At 56.4% G+C, this 6,193-nt stretch overlaps 1 long non-coding RNA gene across 1 annotated transcript; it reads right to left on the reverse strand.

The window, feature by feature from the left end:
- Nucleotides 1-400: 400 nt before the first annotated feature.
- Nucleotides 401-5,097, reverse strand: LOC144376977 (uncharacterized). Its single transcript, XR_013437420.1, has 2 exons — nucleotides 4,632-5,097; nucleotides 401-3,798 (listed from the first exon to the last, which is right to left on the reverse strand). It is a non-coding gene; the product is annotated as an uncharacterized LOC144376977 (long non-coding RNA).
- Nucleotides 5,098-6,193: the final 1,096 nt, after the last annotated feature.

A 6,193-nucleotide genomic window follows, 5' to 3' on the forward strand; every position in this document is an offset into this window, starting at 1 on the left:
TCCTGTAGGCCCTCATGGGAGCCAGGGGAGGGCTGAACCCCTTGTTGGGGGCCTCCACTATCCACACTGGTCTTCACTTTGCTTTTTTTTTTCTCAGTTAACATTATATTTTGGTTTGAATATGCTTTCTTTCCTCAGCAAACTCAGTTGAAGTTTAATCCCCGTTGTGAGCCAGTGTGGTGGTGCACGATAATCCCATCAGCCCAGGAGGCCCAAGCAGGAGGATCGAGAGTTCAAAACCAGCCTCAGCAACTTAGCGAGGCCCTAAGCAACTCAGCAAGATCCTTTTTCTAAATAGAATGCAAAAAAGGGCTGGGGTCGGTGGTTAAGCAGGTTCAATCCCTAGTACCCCAAATAAATAAGTAAGTAAATAAATAAATAAACAAATAGATCCCCATCGTGAGGCATTGAGAGAGTAGAAATTTAATCTGACCAAAAATGGAGATAAGTCTTTGTGGGGTGATTAGGATTAAAGTCATGGGGTGGGCCCTTCCCCATGATTGGATTCTGGTGGCTGGTGATCCAGGCTCAGGGATGCTACTTCCAGCTACTTGGGAGGCTGAGGCATGAGGATTCCCAAGTTCGAGGCTAGCCTGGGCAACTTTGCAAGACTGTTTCTCAACATAAAAATATAAAGAGGGGTTGGGGATGTGGCTCAGGGTAGAGATCCCCTGGTTCAATCCCCAGTGCCACCTCCCCCACTGCACACACTCTCCACACTCTCTGTCTCTTGTCATTTCATACCCCATGCAGCATGGAGGCTCTGCCAGCAAAAGGCCATCACCAAGATGTGGCCCTTCCACCTTGGACATCTGGTCCTGTGAGCCAAATTAAACCTCTCTTCTGAGGACATGGAGGTGGACACCTGTAATCCCAGCCGGATGTGGCTCACTGGTAAAGCACCTCCAAGATCAATTCCTGGTACAAAAACAAACCCTCTTTTCTTTATTGCCTCCCAGTCTACGGTATTGTATGAAGAGTAACAGAAACAGAACTAGTGCCTCTGCACCAGGATGAGGAGTGTGTTCTCCAGATCACATTTTTACACCTATATGGTTTTCCAGCTCAGGAGTAGACTGTGAGTCACGGAGGCACGTCTGGGGGGCGGGGGTGGGGGCAGCAAGTCATGCTGTCAGTGCTGTTCCTCATGTGCCTGAGAGACTTCTAGCAAGATGTAAGGGAGGCCCTGTACCGCTGTGCAGGCCTGTAATCCCAGCAGCCCAGGAGGCTGAGGCCGGAGGATCACAAGTTCAAAGCCAGCCTTAGCAATTGAGCAAAGCCCTAAGCAACTTAGTGAGACCCTGTTTCAAGACAAAATATAAAAAGGGCTGGGAATGTGGCTTGGTGGTTAAGTGCCCCTGGGCTCAATCCCTGGTATCAAAAAAAAAAAAAAAAAAAGGGTGAACGCGACAAATCCTTCCCAAGCTCCCCCACCCCTAAGCCTGAGCCTCTGCACCCCTTCCCAGAGGCCTCTTCTGCTGCCAGAAGTGTCCTAGGGAGCTGACCACTCAAAGGGGCCTTGGAGTCCTTGAGTGGACAGGGCCTTGTGAAGAGCCTTCCAGGAATCGGGAGCAACCCTCGGTCTCCCCACGTTCCCTGCTCTGTGCTGGGAGAGCCGGTGAGCAGGGCTCAGCGCTGACGGAGGGGCAGGACGAAGACCCTCACCCAGGGTCTCCCACACTCCTGCTGGGGGAAGCTGCTTCCTCTGAAGGGCTGGGGGCTGCCCCTGCCCGTGGCCTCTCCCTCCCTACTCCTCCCAGTGAGGCTGCTGACTCAGCCTCGGAGGCTTGGTTCTCTTTCTCAGCATGAAATGCTTCCGACCCCAGGAGGATGTGGCAATGATAAGAGCAGGCAGAGGAGAGCCCGCGGACCATGCACAGGCGCCCGGGTTGCCAGGGAGCAGGGTCAGCAGGGTCAGAGGGCAGCAGCTGTCCCTGAGACCTCTGAGAGGCCCCAGGTCTAGGCAGCTGCAGGCCTCAGCTGTCAGGAGGGCTCTGGGGGGGTGGGGAGTAGCCTGCAGCCCAGGAGGAGGAGGAAGAGGAGGAGGAGGAGGAGGAGGAAGAGGAAGAGGAGAAGGAGGGGAAGGGGTCTGGGCGGGGGGATCTAGAGCTGGTTGTTGGTCCACCCTGGACCAAGGGTGGCCCAGCCTAGGCCCCTGGGCATTTCCAGGGCACACCTAGAGGGAGCAGCCACAGCCCTGGCTACTCAGGAACAGAGAACACAGAGTGACGGGGGTGGGTGACAGAGAGGCCCAAATTCCTGAAACGCAGTCAGCTGAGCCCACCATGGATGGATGTCCAGGAGCATCCTCTTGTCTGCCCACTAGAATCTTGTCACCCTTCTCCTCTCCCAAGCCAGTCCCGCGACCTTTGCCCTGTTATTAAGGAAAAGTGTCGTCCAAGGTCCCCTCCACAGCAGTGTCTGGCCCATCGCCCCTGCACCAGCTCCCAACTCCTCCTTCTGCAGCTCTGGATCTCTGGGAGCCCGCGGTCCCCTCTCCGTGCCTGCGTCTCTCCAGGGCGCCTCCCGGCTCCAGCGGCCCTCTTGGGTGCTGCCCTTCATCCATCCTCCCAACACACCGGGCGCCTCCTGCAGCCCGTCCGCCTCACCTCCCTCCTCCATGTGCTCCTGGCGCTAGGGCCGGTACCTGGGACCCCTCTAAGTCCGTCCTTGTTGGGTGGCCATGTTCACCACCTGGCAGGGTGGGAAGACAGAGGGTTTGGAGTTTGAATCCAGCCCGTGGCTTCCGGAGGCAGTGACTCCCAGCCTCTGGCAGGTTGGGTGGGAGGGTGGTTGCTGCCCTCCTTCTGATCTGAGCTGCTTTTTATCTGTCTGTTCCTTGACAGTCCCCGCAGTCCTCCTCCCCTAGTTCAGGCCCTCATCCTATTGGTTGCAAGTGACAGAAAATTCAAACTAGGTTAAGTGGGGAAAAAAAGAGAAAGAAGAAGAAAAAAGAAAGGGTGAGGGGCATCTGTGGTTCACGGTTGGGATGGAGACGAGCTTCCGTGCAGTTCAGACACCAGAAGGCGTTCCTGACCCCGCTGTTCACTCCTGGCACCCGGATGTCCTGTGTTTCTCCTCTGGTGGTGAAGGAGCTGTAGCAACTCCGCCCTTGCAGCCGTATCTTCTCCATCAGCCCTAGAAGAAGGCTTACCTTTGGAACACCTTAGTTCCCACCCATCCCTGACGGGTCACTGAAGCCAGGAGATGCAATGCAGTGTTAGGTTGAGGCAAAGGAAGAGCGTGGAGGAAAGGTGGTCACCCTGCAGGGAATCTGGGGTGCTGTTTCCGTAGGAATGGAGAGTGGCTGCTGGGTGACTGTCTTCTGATAGTTCATAAAATGGTCTCTAGGCTCCCCCAGCTTCGTCGCGGGGGAGCACTGCCAGTCTTCTGGTACAGGTTGTATATTACCCACCTCAGTCCTCAGAAGCCTCAGGAGACCCCTGGGATGGCAGAATCCAGTCCAAACTCCTTTGCCATGTATTCTAGACACTATTGTTCAGCTCAAAAAAAAAAAAATGTTTCAGGCCCTTTGCTTCTCTTCTGTCTCTTCTTTTTCCCTCTCCTTCATTCACTCCTGTCCCTCTTCCTGTCCTCTATAAATCTACAGCACTCCCACACTCCATTTCCCTGGAACATACCCAAGAGAACTGAAAAACAGGTGTTCACCCAAAAACGTATACCGAGGTGTCTGATAGTCACAACAGCCAGCAAGTGGAACAACCTCAGGGTCTGTCCATGGATGAATGAAAGAGTGAATGAAATACAGTTTGGCCAACAGTAAAATATCATACAGCCCTGGAAAATGAAAAGAAAGTACTGTCACATGTTACTTCAAGAATGGACCTTGAAAATATGCTAAATGAAAGAAATCAGACAGAAAGGACCCTGTTTGAGTGATTCCATTTAGATTAAATGCCTGGTGTAGGTGAATCGATAAAGAAAGTAGATCAGTAGTTGCCAGGGCCTGGGGCAAGGGGAGTGAGGAGTGACTGCTATTGGGTATGGGTTTCTTCTTGGAGTGGCAAAAACATTCCTGAAGAATGTAGTAGAGATATTTGCACAACGTTGTGGATAAAGTGAAAAATCACGGAAGTGTACGGTTCTTGTTGTACCTCAATAAAATACCTTTAACTCTCAAACCTCCCTCCCCCCAGTCAGTCAAGTTTTGTGCCAAGTTTGAGGCTCCCGGTTGGGAAGGAGGCCACATGTGCCCAGGCAGGACTGGCTGTCAGGTGGCTTCGTTGTGACCCAGGCCAAGGGTCAGGCAGAGGAAACAAAGAAGTAAGGGATCAGCCCAAATAGCCACCCAGCGCCAGAGGCAGCTGAGCAGGGCTGCTGACCCTTAGGGTCAAGGGAAAGACAACAGCAGGCTGAGTGGCGCACAAGGCTGGGCAGGATGGAGAGGTCCGAGGACTGCGTCTTGCTGGCCCGCCCACCCAGAGCGCCCCTCGGGTGAATTCTCCAGCCTTGTTCCTGGCACCCAGTTCCCACCCACAGGAACTGGGGGGGGGGGCTTTAGTTCCTTGCCAGAGCCGGGGCCTGACTCCTGAGGGCTGCCCAGGCTCCCTGTGGGAGTGGGGAGGAGACCCCGGGTGGAATGCCAGACATTGCTCTTCAGAGCTCTCTACCTTGTCCTGGGCTCGCGTGCCAAGGGCCTGGGGCATGAGCAGACACGGAGAGCTGCCCCCAAGGAGGGGTGGAGGCGCAGGGGACCCAGTCAGCCTCCACCCTCCACCACCGATGCCTCCCTCTCAGAGCCTCTGTTCCAAGATCGTGTGCCCCACCGCAGGATGGCATGAGCCCTGGGGATGACAGATGCTGCAAGAAACTGGGCACAGCTGGGGTCTAGGGACAGTCAGCTGGCAGACGCCTGGCACCGACTTCCTGATGAGAGCAAAAAGGAACTGTCTGGTGGCAGAGAGGCCGGAGAGACGCATCTGCGGGGCCTGCCTGCTTCTGGGCCACGTCTTGCCTTCTTTCTGTTGAATCTTACTTGCCTGCTCCGCCCTCCAGGATCGTTTCCAACAGTCACACGACCTGTCTCCAGGCAACGCTCCCAGCTCTCATTCATGCCTGCCACAGGGAGTTCCAGCTTTCTCTCTCCGTGGCCTCTGGCCCCTCCCTGCCCTGGCCTCCCTCTCTGCCAGCGCCCCAATCCTACCCAGCCTCTGACGCCCCCTGAGTCTGGAAGGAGTTGGGGTGCGAGATGTTACCATTCCCCAGAGGCTTCTTCAGAATCAACAGGACAACTGCCAAGTGCTGTGGCCTCTGGTGATAAGGGCCGACCCTCCTTTATCGTGGCCGGAGGCCCCTGGTTAATCTTCCCAGGCCTGGTTTCCCGAGGCGGGGAGGGGCGGTGTCGCTGGTATTTGGCTTGGTAGAAGCACAAAGGCTCTTGAACTGGGGTAACTGAGTCAGGCTGTGGGGGGAGGCGCCTCGCCTCCTCCAAGGCCACGGGGTGCTTCCTGTGCGGGGAGCTGGGGGGAGACTCAGCTCCCCAATTTGGGGCCTGTCTCTAAAACCAAGAAGCAGCTGAAAGGGAGCTGTACTGCGCAGGCCCAGCCCATCTGCCGCCAGATTCCCGTCACCTTCAGAGGAAGGCGGGAGGCAAGGCTGGCCACTGTTAAGTCACCGATTACCTCTGAGTCAGGGGACTGGCAGCTGCTGCTCCCTCACACACCCCAGGCCCGCCCACCAGGGGTTTTCCGACTTGGCTCTGGCAGACAGCTTCCTGCTCAGGTGGACTTAACCCGTGGCAGGCCTTTCCCCAGAGTAAGGACATGTGGGCAGGGGGCGTGTGGGGACCGGGAAGGCCTGTCCTGGCCCGAGGGCTCTGGGTTACAGGCAAGCCCCATGCCCTTTGGGACTGGGTAGAGTGGCGACCTCAAGGGACTTGGGCTTTTGGCTCAGGGAAGCTGCCTTGGGCAGCTGGAGAGGTCAGGCTGGGACCCCAGCACGGACGAGAGGCCATGTGGGGAGGGCTGGGCCCGCCGCCAGTGCTGGCTCCGCAGCCCAGCTCCAGGCCAAGCCCAGCGCCCCCCCTCAGCTCGGCAGCCAAGGGGGCCTGGGGAGGATGAGGGTGGGGCCAGAGTCCCAAGGAGCTGGCAGAAACCCAGTGTGACCGCACTCTGCCTTCCCCGGACACGGGTCAAATAGGCCACATTCTTTGGCTACTACCAGGAAAAAGAAA

Source organism: Ictidomys tridecemlineatus, chromosome 4, assembly GCF_052094955.1.
Source record: "Ictidomys tridecemlineatus isolate mIctTri1 chromosome 4, mIctTri1.hap1, whole genome shotgun sequence".
Lineage (NCBI taxonomy): Eukaryota > Metazoa > Chordata > Mammalia > Rodentia > Sciuridae > Ictidomys > Ictidomys tridecemlineatus.